The sequence below is a fragment of the Aedes aegypti genome, chromosome 2, assembly GCF_002204515.2.
Source record: "Aedes aegypti strain LVP_AGWG chromosome 2, AaegL5.0 Primary Assembly, whole genome shotgun sequence".
Taxonomy (NCBI): domain Eukaryota; kingdom Metazoa; phylum Arthropoda; class Insecta; order Diptera; family Culicidae; genus Aedes; species Aedes aegypti.
Window position 1 is genome coordinate 78,818,681 of NC_035108.1, and position 14,881 is coordinate 78,833,561.

The window sequence follows — 14,881 nt, forward strand, 5'->3', positions numbered from 1 at the left end:
TACAAAATGAAAACAATGCAGAGCTCCATGGAAGTCGACGGGTGACATCTGAACTATGAATGCTTACTTTGATCGACAGTGAGTCACATAAATCTGTTCGATTTACGAAATAGATCCCTAAATCAGAGTAATCTATGTGTATTGTTAAAAATTCTTCTATTGTTCATCTAATGGTTTGATTTATTTGCTCAATATCAATTCAGGTTTGATGAATAAAAGTGTAAATTGTAGATTGAAAATACTTCATTCAGCATGATATTCAGCATTGAGTGTTGTGTTGAATAAGGGAGCCGAAAAAACGGAAAGTCGGAAGACAAAAGATCGAAAGGACATCCTGTACGAGAACTGATCAATTCTCCAAATTTTAACAGTTTTGTGCAGGGGGTTAGTTGTACTTCCAAATGCACACACAAAGATTTGGATACCGGTGGCAAATTCGGATACACGGCCGCAAATGTAGAGTACACCTCCTATTCCACCAGTTCTTGGTAAAATTTCAATATATTTCGAATGTAATTATAAATATAGTGAGCATCAAGTGTGGCGATCTCGCGTGCAACCTTTTTGAACAACAATAATTACTTGGATATTTTAAATGTTCAGGTACAGGAGGCCGAAAGTCTTAATATGCGCTCCTGAAGAACCAATTCATCATCGATGCTTATGCAATCCTGAAAGGATACGATTCTACCCCATTACCCCGAATGCCACTACCACGAATGAACCATTACCCCGAATGCTATTTCCGCGAATTACAATTACCTTCAATGACATTGCCCCGTGATATTGTAATTCGGGGTAATGGGTCGTTCACGGATATGGCATTCGAGGTGATGTCATTCGGGATAATGGGGTACAATCATATTTTCTTAAATTCGGTAAATATTCATGTGGCTGGAGTAATTCCGGTGGATCACTGGGTCAAGTCGAATAAAAAAATGGCTATTTTTTGGGATATGCAAAGTTATTTGGATTTATTTGCAACTAGTGGCCCCGGCAAACTTCGTCTTGCCATCAAGTAGGCTGTTGAAAAACGCTATTGATCGTCCCATACAAAATGACAGTTTCGTTCGCGCTAGTTTTTCCATTTTCCCCGGTGAATTGCCTGGGATATTTATACACACAAACACGTCGGAACCCTTGACGAACAAAACGGAGAAAGAATCATTCAAATCCGTTGACCCGTTAATAAGCCATTTCGTGACATACAAACACCATTCCATTTTTATTTATATAGATAGATTATAATAATTTCAATTTCCGTTATTCATTGAGATCGGATATTCAATTTTATAAATCAAGAGTATTGGACCATTTAGTATGTATCAGATGTGGCCACTTGGCGATAATGCCCTGAAGAACCGGGATACTGAACCGTTTAAATTTTCAAGAATTAAAGATAAACATAATAGTTCACAAAAATGCTTAGTCATAAGATTGGGACAGATTTTTAGATACAAATTGGTCACTTTATAGTGAATTTGAGGCGTCCCGAAAACTCGAAAATGGTCATTTGTAGGATCAATCAAATGCAGGAAACATGGTTAGTAACCATTGGTTACCCAATTCAGTTGTTTCTCATAAGGTTCACACTGATGGGTTCTGTGACTTGAAATTTGAATAGAGAGTACTGACAATAAATAATTGAACTCCATTAAATACTCGTTGAGCGATGAGAGTTTTATTTTTTCTTCTTCACTGTGGCCTATTCGGGTCACCGAGAATTCTTCAAGAATTCTTATAGAATCATGAGGGATTCCTATGAAAATCTGTAGAGGATTTCGATGAGAAGTATATTCTGAAAAGAATTAATGATGAAAACCCTTAAAAAATCTTATGGGAATCTTGCTATGATTGTGAAAATATTTATGCGAGAATTTTATTTAGAATTATGAACAGATTCTAATGAGAATCCTGAGAGGAATTCGATATGAATCCGGCGAAGAATCTTATGTGAATAGCAATAAAAGCAATCCACTGAGAATTCTGCTAGAAATTTGATGTGAATCCTGCAAGGAATCTAAAAAAATTCCTGAGAGGGTAATGATGAGAATTATGTGAGGATACCTGAGAGAATTCATTTGACATTTACATCCTTCCTTCCAGGATCCTCAATGGAATCAAAATTGAAGCTACGATCGAATGCATCCAAAATGATCATTTAGCTTCCGACAGTTTTACCTTTATGAAACAGTTGGACTGGACTTGATATTTCTTGTGGTGAGAATAATCGTCAAGTCTCCATTTATGTGACACGAGTTTTTTTTTTTGAAAATATGTATTCAAATTACGGAAACAAATACCGGGTCTACTGAACAGAGCTAAAAATGGCATCCAGAATATTACAACTTTACATCTAAAAGTTTCAATTTCACTCACAATATACGACGCGAGACTGGACACAACACTTATTGTTTTTACCAACATAAAAAGGATTTGAAATTTACCTTTGGGATGGTACACAAATTATTTTTTTTTTAAATTTGTTAGGCACTCCGTGCACTTGGCCACTACTATGCCGATTATCATATCTATTTATATCCTTATTGCTATTTCTCTCATACCGAGCAGGTACAGGAGAAGCTGCCGTTGGTCCAATCCATATCCATATAGCCGTAGTCCATTGGTGTGCGGTGGTTCATTTTGCCATGTTTCCGTGTCGTGTGAGGCAACAGCCTACAAAGAGGGTCAATTTGTCTCAGTCATCAACTGATACTGACGATGGATGGATGTGTTTCCCCAATACACGGTCCTTATTGCGGCGTCTTCTGGTGACTGGACGGAGTTTTTTTTTGAGAGGGAGGATTGGGAATCGAACCCATAACCTTCCGCTTATGAAGCGAAAGCGTAACCTTGAGGCTACGGGACCAGTACACAAATTATGTCACGCTAAATTTAAACTTTTTTGACCACCATCCCCCCCCTTTGTCACGTTTTTGTATGAGTCTTCCAAAAATTGTGTAAGGCTTGTCACGCTTGGCTTGACCCCCTCCCCCCTTGGAGCGTGACGTAATTTGTGCATGATCCCTTTTCCGTTGACCGGTTTCGGGCTCGATGTTGTCTATTTATAGGACGATGTCCAACCGATAGTTCTCACGTTAACACAAACCCAGAATTATGAGTGAAGTTTCAATTTGTTGAAAAAGTGTTATTTGGCTTTGAAATAATAACTGAAACGGCTGCTGAAATAGTAATTCCAAATGACCTGAAAGACTTCCGATGGTCATATATTGTCGAGTAAATATGATATTATATGACACAGCATGGACATAAATATTCAATTTAGATTGGTTCTCCTGGATCGAATACTAGGACTTCTGGCCTCCTGCATGTGAACATTCAAAATGTCCAAGTGATTATTGTGGTTCCGCGTGAGATACGCATACTTGAAACATTCGAAATATATAAACATTTTACCAACAAACACTGGTGGAATAGGAAGTGTACGCTACATTTGCGGCCGTGTATTCGGCTTGACCCGGAAACACCGCTGGCGCATGACGTTCACAGAAAGAACTTGAAAATATTGAAAACCAGCTCTTCTAGCACGATATAGGTAGCGTAACCCTGGTTAGGTGTCCTATCGAAGATTCTTCACAAACCAAGAAAGGCAAAAGTAGAGTAAGCGAATTGATTCTGGTGGTCCCCCCACCATCCGATATCCAAATCTTTGTGGATTTATTTTTAAGTCCCCTGCATAAAACTGTTAAAATTGATTCCAAAGATATAAGCAAAAGAATGCGACTAAAAGAAATGTGAAAATATACAATTTGTTGCAGAGTCAACCAACGCCTCATGTTTCAGAATATACCGTACCCACACAGTTACGGATCACACATCGTTGTGGATCACTTTGGGATCATCGGATAACTCGCATCGAAGATACACGTTGACGTAAAACATATTTTTTCCTGGTCTTACTTTTTGTATTCTATGATTTGTGATGTTAAGCACAACATTCAACCACAAAATAATGGTGTTTTTGACAAATATTGAGTTGGTATTACAACATATCAAAATATCTACGTTTTCTGTAAGAAGTGTTGCCAGCATTTAAGCTCCCGCAGGCGATAAAAATCAAATGTGCATAAAATTTGCTTGTTCGTTTAGATTCAGCATCAATTCATCTTTTGACAACATTTATCTTGATTCTCTATCCTAAATACTGAATATTAGGAGTTCCAACTAGTGATCAATAATATGAACCAGGAACTGATTGTTTGCCAGAATTATGGATACCTCCAAACAAAGTAGTTTTCTGTCAATTTCAGCTTTGGATTTGATATTTTTAAGCAATAGCACTAAGAAAGATCTCAGTTAATTACTAATCAAGATATCTAGAGAAATAAGCAATTCCCCTAATGAACAGGAGTGTCAAATGGCTAAGAATTTCAAAAGTGTCAACTTACCAGTGTTGGAAAATTACATTCTTTCCCTTTCTTCACAACACTAGCTACCACTCTGGACAGAATTGCAACTGATACTCTGCAGCGTGAAGCGGAAGGGTGCTTCTACGAGCAGAACTAGTACCTACTACACACATTTCGTCATCCGGATGAAGCTGCAGGAACTTGTGCTTCCATTCTCATCTCCGAAAATACAGTTGTTCGCTTCCGGGCAAGTAATTGCGAAAGTTGTCCAAGTGTTGCTGCGTTCGGCCGTGGTGGTGGCGGCCATCATCAGTGTGGGGCGCAGCATCATTCGTATCGGCTCAACTTGTTGTAGTAAGTAGGAGGAGGAACAGGAACAACCGTTACACGAAAACATGAGCTGAAAAAAAACTGCACCCTGGAGGAAAAATGAGTTTTGAAGGTTTTGTGCGCGAGCGATTGGAAAATGTGAAATTCTGGGAGGGAAAAGTTTTTCCTTTCGCTCGTTTTCGAATTCAAACAAAGGCACACACAGGCACACACACCCAGCTACAGATCTACACGTGCGATGGGGTTTTTGTTATGTTTCCTGTGGGAAGCAGTGTACAGTGGTTCCTGGGCGGCCAAAACCTTAAAAATAACAACTCTCCCTTACTCTATACTTCTTCTTTTTGGAATTATGTCCTCACTGAAACAGAGCTTGCTTCCATATCGTATCGTATGTGGATACGAGTAACTGACACTGAAGAAGACTGCAAGTGGTAGTCGAAATACGCGTATCTGTCAAAGATAAGCATTTAGGAGCGGAATTCAAAGGTATACGGTACTCCATCTACTTTCAAGTTTCTTTATTGAGATTCTGCTCAGAGGATTCAAACATTAATAAGAGTTTTCTTCGTAATGAAAATTTCCTTGACTTTCTTGGGCATAGAGTATAATCGTACCGTACCTGCCACGCGATATTCGAATAATAACAACATTGGCAAGGAATGTCCTCAGTTAAAAAATGTGTGCCCATAAGAACATTAAGCTCTGTCTCATTGAGAACGTTTTACCAGCAAGTAGAAGATTAGTCCAAAGCAAGAAATATTTGAAAATACACTTGCATAATGCTTTAATATAGCAAAACCACCACAACAACTACCATTTAAATTAGAATTTGTGGTTTTGGCCAATATTTGTCATATATCGAACCACTGTGCAACGACCGACTGACCGACCTACCGACCGACGAGAAGAAAAGCGTTAAGGTAGCTTTACTTTTTGTGCGGCATTCGGATCGGTGTGATTCTCGATCAAAACTTTGGCGTCGTTATTGTTAACCGGAGAGTTCGATTAAACTTTTTACCCACCGAAGAACCGGAGAAGTTGGACGATTGCTTTAGTTTGTGCCGGGGATGATTGAGGAACAAATTTTGTAGATTATTTCGGTTGTGTAGAAGACGTTTTTCCTGTAGATATGCAACTTTGTGTCATACTTCGTGATGTTTGAAATCCGTTGGGTCGACATCATAAAAGTTTTTGCTCTGCTCTTGCGATCAGAGATTATCCGGAAGCATTTAGATGTTGTTGACGACTAAATCGTTTTTCTCGGATCGATGCGAAATTAGAGAATTTTCAGATACCTACAGCAGTCATACAGTCACATGCCAACTGAAAACATTTGTTAAATATATCAATCAGATATAATAAGCTTGGAAGTTTCTTGAAAATTCAATCATCGTCAGGGGCTTTCGTATTTTTGAATTTTTAATAATAGTTTTCACTTCTACTAAATCAGTCCCTTAGGAATTTTCGTAAACATTATCTTGAATGAGAATGCTTCCGAAATTCTGAGTAACTTGATTATTAGTTGGACTAGTGAGTCCTAAATTAAAATTGTACGCGCTTTTAACCTGCATAGCAAGTTTTTGAGTTTTTTTTTATTGAAATTAGTTAGTAATAATTTGTTTTCCTCTTTCAAGGCCGGAATTGGTTTCTAAGCTTTCTTCAAAATTTAAGCAAATCAAAGGCTCCATGTAGCAATTTTGTTAGTAAGGTACTGCGCAGCACTTTCTCGAATGTCAACCAGGCCAGGAAAACGACCACGCATTAATTAATTTTATTTCCCTAGGTTGTTCAAGGCACTATATTCCTACCTCAGTTTGCACGACGCACCCTTGTTAATTTGGTTTCCAGTCCACCAAACCTCCTACTAAATAAACCACAAACAACCAACGTAAGTCAGCGACCTGAAGCCACATAAAAGCGTCGTTCGTCGTAAACCTTGTAATCTGGGTGCTAAGCTTTAGTGACCTTTCCCGGGTGGAAAGTGTCACTTGTTCGCAGGCAGTCCATTTGGTGTCGGTTCGGCGGACGTGATTTTGATTAGCGTCAGTTCGTAAACAGGAGGGAGGAAAGTCTATCAGGGAGCAGGATACGATGATTTTTATAACTGCACTCATTTCCCTGTGATGAGTTATTGCGGGCAAACATAGGAGGGTGTTGAAATTTATGATTATTAGCAGTGAATCTGAGTGGTAAAAGTTCCGGCTTTATCAAAAAATGTTTTAAGGAAGCTTTTGTTAAACAACTCAGTCCAAACATTTCAATAGTTTTATTCATACCATTTGAAAAGAATCAAATTATTTTTAAAGCATGAACAAATATTTGGAATCGCATAACTTAATTGTTTAGTGAAATAAGAAAAATTGAGACAATTACTTTTGACTAAATCTAGTTTTAGTTTTCGACAAATTTAAACATTTAATATACCAAGTTATGAAGAGAATTTGATTGATTGGAAAATAACAAAGTTATGTGAATTTACAAATTGATAGTATTCGACTAATTTTTCCAGCGTCACGCATTTTGTGAACGGGGCCTTTTCAACTTTTGAATCTTACTAAAGAATATTTGTTATGTATGATTTAACAAACCATTTTTATTTTAGGCTTAAACTGTGACAACTAGAAATTTAAATGAAACTATAAATGGTATATCGTCAAATATTTCAAAATTCCTAGCTTGAATTTGGAATTAGGAAATTTTTCGAACTTTGTTTTAGTTTGAACAACTGAGCAAGTTTACTGTAGCGGAATGTTTCCTTTTAACCTGTGTTAAATGTGTTTCAACGGGTTAATCACAAGTTTAGCACTCACGGAAACATTCTTAATTTTGTATCACGGTGTCAAAATTTCTATTAATGTCGAAGTTGATCGTACCTCAGATTGTTTTCAACGATTTATGTATCCTGACAAAACTTTCACACCCCTAATGATTCAGAATATTTGTTGTCTGCGAGGGTTACTTTCCATACTAAATGCAAGAAAATTCATTTTTTTTCGGCTAAATTTGTCCCAAACAATTGTAACCTTCCAATTACAAAATCTTAACAAAAATGCTTAACGTTTTTGTAAAAATATCTCAAGTACAAGAAAGTTCAATAATGGTTGATATTTTGATACCTAAAGTTGTAAACACGTAACAACTGTGTTTCATCATCCACAAATGACGTAACATTGTAAGGTAAAGTTGTATTAAGCTATTGTGCTGCTATTCTCCGAATGCCGTATCCCCGTATGTCATTTCTCCGGATGCCGGTTCCTCGAACGACCCGTTTCCCCGAAAGCCATTTAGACGAATGAGCCGTTTCCTTGAAAAGCGTAACTGCATCAGGTGCATGAATGGTCTGTAGTGACAAGGTGCTGAATTAGAAAGAACGATAAGCAATCAAAAGAATCATTCTCGACTCAACTCATGTTATCAAAAAAGCTGAGAACGGTAAGACTCTAAAGAACAGTCAATCAACCTTGAAATGTAAAAAGTTATGACAATTATGAAGGCTGGCTCCATCCCGCCATTAACCCGAATGTCACTACCCCGAATGGGTCACTACCTCGAATGGGTCACCACCTCGAACGGGTCATTATCCCGAACGCCACTACCCCGAATGAGCCATTACCCCGAATAGCTCTGAATGCAATGAAGTATTTTTGTAAAAAATAAAATAGGACGAGCACGACTCGCCGGTAACCAAGGGTGCGTAAAATACGATATTAAATTTTGTACTTATCCATATACACTCCCGTGCAAAAGTTTGGGTTCACCCCCTCAAAAACATACAAAAGTGTTCTGTCCATATCTCTGTGATTACACGTCCAATTAAAACTCTTTAAGCCGCATTCGAAAGGCAAAGAGTTATTCTTACTTCGTATGTATTTTTCCAAAAGCGTTTTTTGAATTTTGAATACTAAATTTTAACTTAAATTTGTTTCATTTTTCAAAAAACACACTGAAAAATCATATCTAATTTCCTTAGCATTGGGTCGACCAAAATTTTAAATCAAAGTGTCATTAGGATCGTAATCTTATATTCTTTGAAGAGACCCCACGAAATTTTGGCGGAAAAATCTGGAAAGTATTTAAAATCAATGAAACAGTCAGTCAAGTCATCGTGCAAAAGTTTGGGTTCACCCCTCAGTATGATGCAAATCGTGCAAAAGTTTGGGTTCACCTGAGCCGCACGCGCATCATTTGTGTCAATATCTCAGCCATTTTTCAACCGATTTTAATAGTTTAAAGCTTTTTTGAGCGCGAATAATGGCGCGTACATGATTGGTATGAGATTTCACAGATTTAAGTAAGTTCAGGTGAACCCAAACTTTTGCACGATACACCATACTGAGGGGTGAACCCAAACTTTTGCACGATGACTTGACTGACTGTTTCATTGATTTTGAATACTTTCCAGATTTTTCCGCCAAAATTTCGTGGGGTTTCTTCAAAGAATATAAGATTACGATCCTAATGACATTTTGATTTAAAATTTTGGTCGACCCAATGCTGAGGAAATTAGATATGATTTTTCAGTGTGTTTTTTGAAAAATGTCACAACTTTAAGTAAAAATTTAGTATACAAAGTTCAAAAAATGTTTTTGGAAAAATACATACGAAGTAAGAATAACTCTTTGCCTTTCGAATGCGGCTTAGAGAGTTTCAATTGGACATGTAATCACAGAGATATGGACAGAACACTTTTGCATGTTTTATAGGGGGTGAACCCAAACTTATGCACGGGAGTGTATTAGCTATTCCTTCAAAATATTTTATTAATGATTATTTCCTCCCTGTTTTTAGATTTTTCTTTCTTTTGCCTATAGGCGGGTCTAATAATTCTGATAGATTGATTATTGACAGCATAGCTGCAAGCATTTCATCAGAAATATTCCCTTCTTTCTGTAATAGGCTGGAAGAGGTAGCCTTAAATAATCTCAAAATAACTGTTAATTAATATGAAAAACAAAATATTTTAAATAATTTATGCTGTTGAAGGAGAATTGATTGAAGATGCAAGCTGCCATTTCTTCTTCAGTGATTAACAAACGGCTATAATTTTGATTTACATATTCCATTTATTTTAATCATAGAGTTTTTGTTAGGTTATGTTGTAAAATTAGGGTCTTTCATAGGACAGGTTTCTTGCCTCAATCTTACAGAGAGTTGTTATCGGAATCCAGATAAAGAATTTCACATATTAAAACTTTTTTTTTCGCTGTGATGTAGATGGAAGGTCGTCGTGATTTCATCCTTATGTCGATACTTGCACATAAGATCCAGCGTTTCTTTACAACATCCCAGTGATTTTGGTCTAGTTAGTCTTGAGATGTCCCCAAGGTCAGTACTTACAGCGACATAATCATGGTGATCATTCATTGCTGTTACTACAAAAATAAAAAAATGTGGGCGAGAAAACTGGATAGCAGTGGTACATTGAAAACTAGATGAAATAGGAATTTTTGGGAATTTCATAGCTTTTATTCTCATTAGAAAGTTTCCCTTCTTTTTTGAAATAGTCTGTTCTTTTCAAAATAGACCCTAATTTAGGCATTGGTGTTATACATATTAAAATCATAATGTCGTGACTGGTTGTACAAATTTTGGATCACATGCTAATATCTCGACAAGAGAAACGAATAGTGCCAGTGGATCATTAAATGGATCAAATTTTGCAATGAATATTCAATACACCCTCGTACTGCTTCCAATTGTTAGACACAACAACAACATCTTCTTATATTTCTGCCGTAACTTCCCAAGTGGAACAAAAACTGCTTCTCAGCCTAATATTATCATGAGCAGTTCCACAGCTGTTAACTGGAAGCTAGCTTTGCCAAACTATCATTTTTGCATAAGTACGTTGTGTGAGAAGTACGAAGATACTCTATGACCCTGGAAACTCGATAATTTCAAATTCAAAATTATTCTAAACCGTCTGATTTGAACCTGTAATCTTCAGCACAATCTTTTTGCGCGCTTAGCGCTATGGCTAAGGACATCCCAAGCATTGATGTCTGCTCGTGATTGTCGGTTAGCACATCCAACATCTGGGTGTACTATTCCAGTGTCCACCTCCAAGGAGCGTAGTAGCTACACACGAAGTTCCGTTGATTTTGACAATCACGGAACCGTCGTATGAGCGTTCGACTACTCCTTGGAAAGGGAATCGGCCCATTACTTGGATTGCCTTGCCGTTATCGGGAGTAACCCAACCCAACAGTTGTTATGCGGCGTCACAATGATTGAAGTACACCTGCGTTATCTTTATCATCATTACTGCTCTGCCGACGCCTTTTGGTATTTGGGACATTTGAAGCCACCCTTCGTATGGGCGTTACCATCCTTTGCTTTATACAGCATGCATCTGGGTGTCTTAAGACAGTCCCTGTCAACGTGGCCTTTTGCACTACATCTCCTACAGTGTTCAGAACAGTCCTAGTCCCCGACTTTGGTGTGGTGCACAAGTCTCAGAAAGCCTGCATCCCGCTGGTTTCCCGGTGGCTTACTCGGTGTGCTGCATCTGCTATTGCTGGTATTACTGGCGATCTCTGCATCTTTCTGTTCATTGCCAAAATAATTAAGTCTTCGTTGCCTCCACTCCAAATCGATTATTTGCTTCTTTCGATTGGGTCCCCTTTTCGGGCCGCTATCTCTACTCGTTGCATGTAGTCGCCTTTCGTGAGCTCATGGTTGTCTATGCAAGCACGGAGGCCATGCTGCTGTTGACACAATCTTTCATGGGGGTTGTGTTCAGAACCGGATCGTTGTAAATTTGGAATGCTGCATATTAGCCTACTACAGTTTTGACTCATATTCCGAACACTTAAGGCCAACAGTGACTTCAAATGCATCAGATAGGCATAAATTGGCTGATATTTGTGAAAGTTTTCATTTCTACACAAAGGGTAACTGTTACCTGTTGGGTTTACTGATAAAATAGTTCTTTTAAACTTGTTTAGTAATGTTTTTACGTAAAAGTATGGAACAAAATTTTGATTCAAATGCCGAACACTGTGTTCATTCTGTCTCATATTCCGAACACCTTGATTCAAATTCCGAACAGCATGAATAAAACATATTCAAATAAATTATTCCGCAAACAAATTCATCTGAGTTAGTTCTACTGGTCTCGAACTAGACAATCATCACTACACCCGAGGTATAAAATAGATTGGAAGACATTAAAATTGAATTTCAATTGACTGCCATTTTCTGGTAATTTGATGATATATTTCAGCGAAACATTTCAACTTCATCGCCATACAAAAACCGAGTGTTCGGAATATGAGTCTGTTCGGAATTTGAGACAAAACGGTACTCACGTAGGCTGGTGACGAGTTTCGAATATACACGAAGGCCTGCCAAGGTTCAATCAGGACGGAGACAGTTTTGTCATAGTCCTATTCGCCGTTTCAAATTTTTGTAACCCTTCCTTACTCATGGATCAGTAGAGTACAGAGTATGTACGTACACTGGCAGGCCACGACTGTTAATCGACGTATCCAATCCGTAATCCGAGTCTTATCCGTTGTTCTGCGCTGTGACCAGTATATCATAATCAGGATCAGTGTTGTAAGCCAACATTCGGACAACATTCAATTGACACTTTTTTGTGTTTGTCGACGTTCATTCTAAAGCTCGTACTATGATTGCTGACCATGGCAACGAAACGAACGTCGCGAAAAATGTCGAATGTTTACAACACTGATCAGGATATTACTGACATCCATACTGATGTGCCGGCGCTTTACAAGCCGTTCTAGGTCGCTTATTCAGGGTTACTTGCAGATATGTGTTTTTTGTAGAGTTTCAACAGAGCCCCCGCCACATCCTAGGTAGACCATGCTTGAGCCCCTGTTCAGATCAACCAGAAGCTCGGCCCTCAGGGAGGTTTCTGAGGAAGTGTAAAAAATGGTGCTGGCTGAATGGATGAGTTTCGCTTGGGAAATGCAATCGACCAAAAAAGTCCTATAACATGAAGGATGAGTTGTATATTAGTTTGGATAAGGCCTACGGAGAGTACTCAAAACAATATGTCAAGTTAGTCATCGACAAATGCGGTAAATGGCTGTTGGGAAGAACGCGGTCCCGATCGAGCTTGTCAGGCAGGGAAACGACGATTTACCAATGGATTCATTGAGTACTTCGGGAGATATTGATGGACAACGAAATACCTTCCGATTGTCGAATGGTCTCATTCACCCAATCTGCAAAAAAGGGCACAGACTAGAGTGCATCAAATACGGGGAGATTACCTTGATTAAAACGATGTACGAATTACTGTTGAACAGACTGAGACCGCTCGAGGAGTCCTTCGTTGGCGAATACCAGGCTGGTTTTCGTCAACGAAGATCTAAATTAAATAGATGTTTACCTTCACTAATTAGCTTGCAGATCAATCATCTGTTTATTGATTTCATGGCTGCATAAGGTCCAGTGAAAATATATAAGCTGTTGTAGATAATATCTGAAAATGGTTTTCCAGCGAAACCATTAATTCTACCAAAACGAAGTACATAGTTGTACGTTGACATCTAGGTAAACCTTGTGGAGTTGGTTCTAAGGTAGTGGGGATTATTATTATTTTTATTATTATTACTATTTATTATAGAGGTTTTAACTGGTCTCATTCGCCTCTGGTTCTCATGGGGATGTGTTTAAAGTTGTTGAATAATTTATTAATAATGATACGTCCAGTTGCTTACTATGGGCATAAACAGAAACTGGAGAAATATCGCCTTGACGCTACGCTACAGTAATCAAGGCATAAAGGTGGATCTCCTGACGGGAACCCGCTATTTAACAATGAAATCATAACTAAAACTATTTTTTGTTCAAATACATATGCTTCAGGCATCCGAAAACAACAGATCACTCTTTTTATGGAGCCACCAGCGACGTGCCCATTCGCCGGAAATAGGATCGTAAAATGTTGTATCCCGTAGAAATAATGGAGTCATTTCCCGTTGGCAAAGCGTCTCACGGCATAGAAACTTGCTCCACCTCCAAGAGCGTCGTCGTCGGGCAATATTGTCGTGGGAAAGTGCAAAATCATCTTGTTGACACGCACACCTTAGACTTGGACCATTTTTTTGGCTTCCACTCTCTGCCACGTGGTGATGACCGCCGCATACGTTAGCAAAGGTAAATCCCCAATAATGTGCCCCTCGACCAGACTCCAGCTCGCTGCTCGTCCCTCTGACGACCTAACTAGTGGTTGGAGGGAAATGGTTGTAGAGTAGGAAAATGACACGAAGCACTCAGAAGGTTATGACCGTCATTTCCGTTGTGTAACAGCAGGTGCGCAAAATGTGGCTACCTTACCTTTTCCTATGGCGATTACTGTCGAGGGGCAATTGGGGTGAAGATTTCCATGGATCTGATTCAAAAGTGGCTATTTAGAAATAGCATTATAAGCGGAAGATACTTGAATTGATCTCGGACATCAATGAAACGAAATTGATTGGTATCTTGACATTTTTGCCGGAAGAATCGTGATGCCCCCTTTTGATGACGGAATCAAGCATAAATGGTGAAAGAGAAAATTAAGTAAATCCCTTCTACTCTACCTGGATGATGAGGCAAAAAGTGTGTAGTTTGACACGATTCTCATCCACTGGAGAATGACGGCGCGTTGCAAGCTGTAATGGACATAATTCACCAAAGGACAACTCATGCTGTTGGCTTAGTGAGGTTCAGTTTATGGTGATGAAGATTTTCTTTGGACTAAATTAGTAAATTTTAGGACTGTGGTTTACAAATAAAATCTAACTCAGCTGGAAAGAATAACAAATTTTGCAAAACTTGTTGACAAAGAAATATAACAGGACGTAGAGTAGATCTAAAATGTTTCAACAAATCCAATCCAAATCCAATCCAAATCCAATCCAAATCCAATCCAAATCCAATCCAAATCCAATCCAAATCCAATCCAAATCCCAATCCAAATCCAATCCAAATCCAATCCAAATCCAATCCAAATCCAAATCCAAATCCAATCCAAATCCAATCCAAATCCAATCCAAATCCAATCCAAATCCAATCCAATCCAAATCCATCCAAATCCATCCAATCCAATCCCCATCCAATCCAATCCAATCCAATCCAAATCCAATCCAAATCCAATCCAAATCCAATCCAAATCCAATCCAGAATCCAATCCAAATCCAATCCAAATCCAATCAAATCCAATC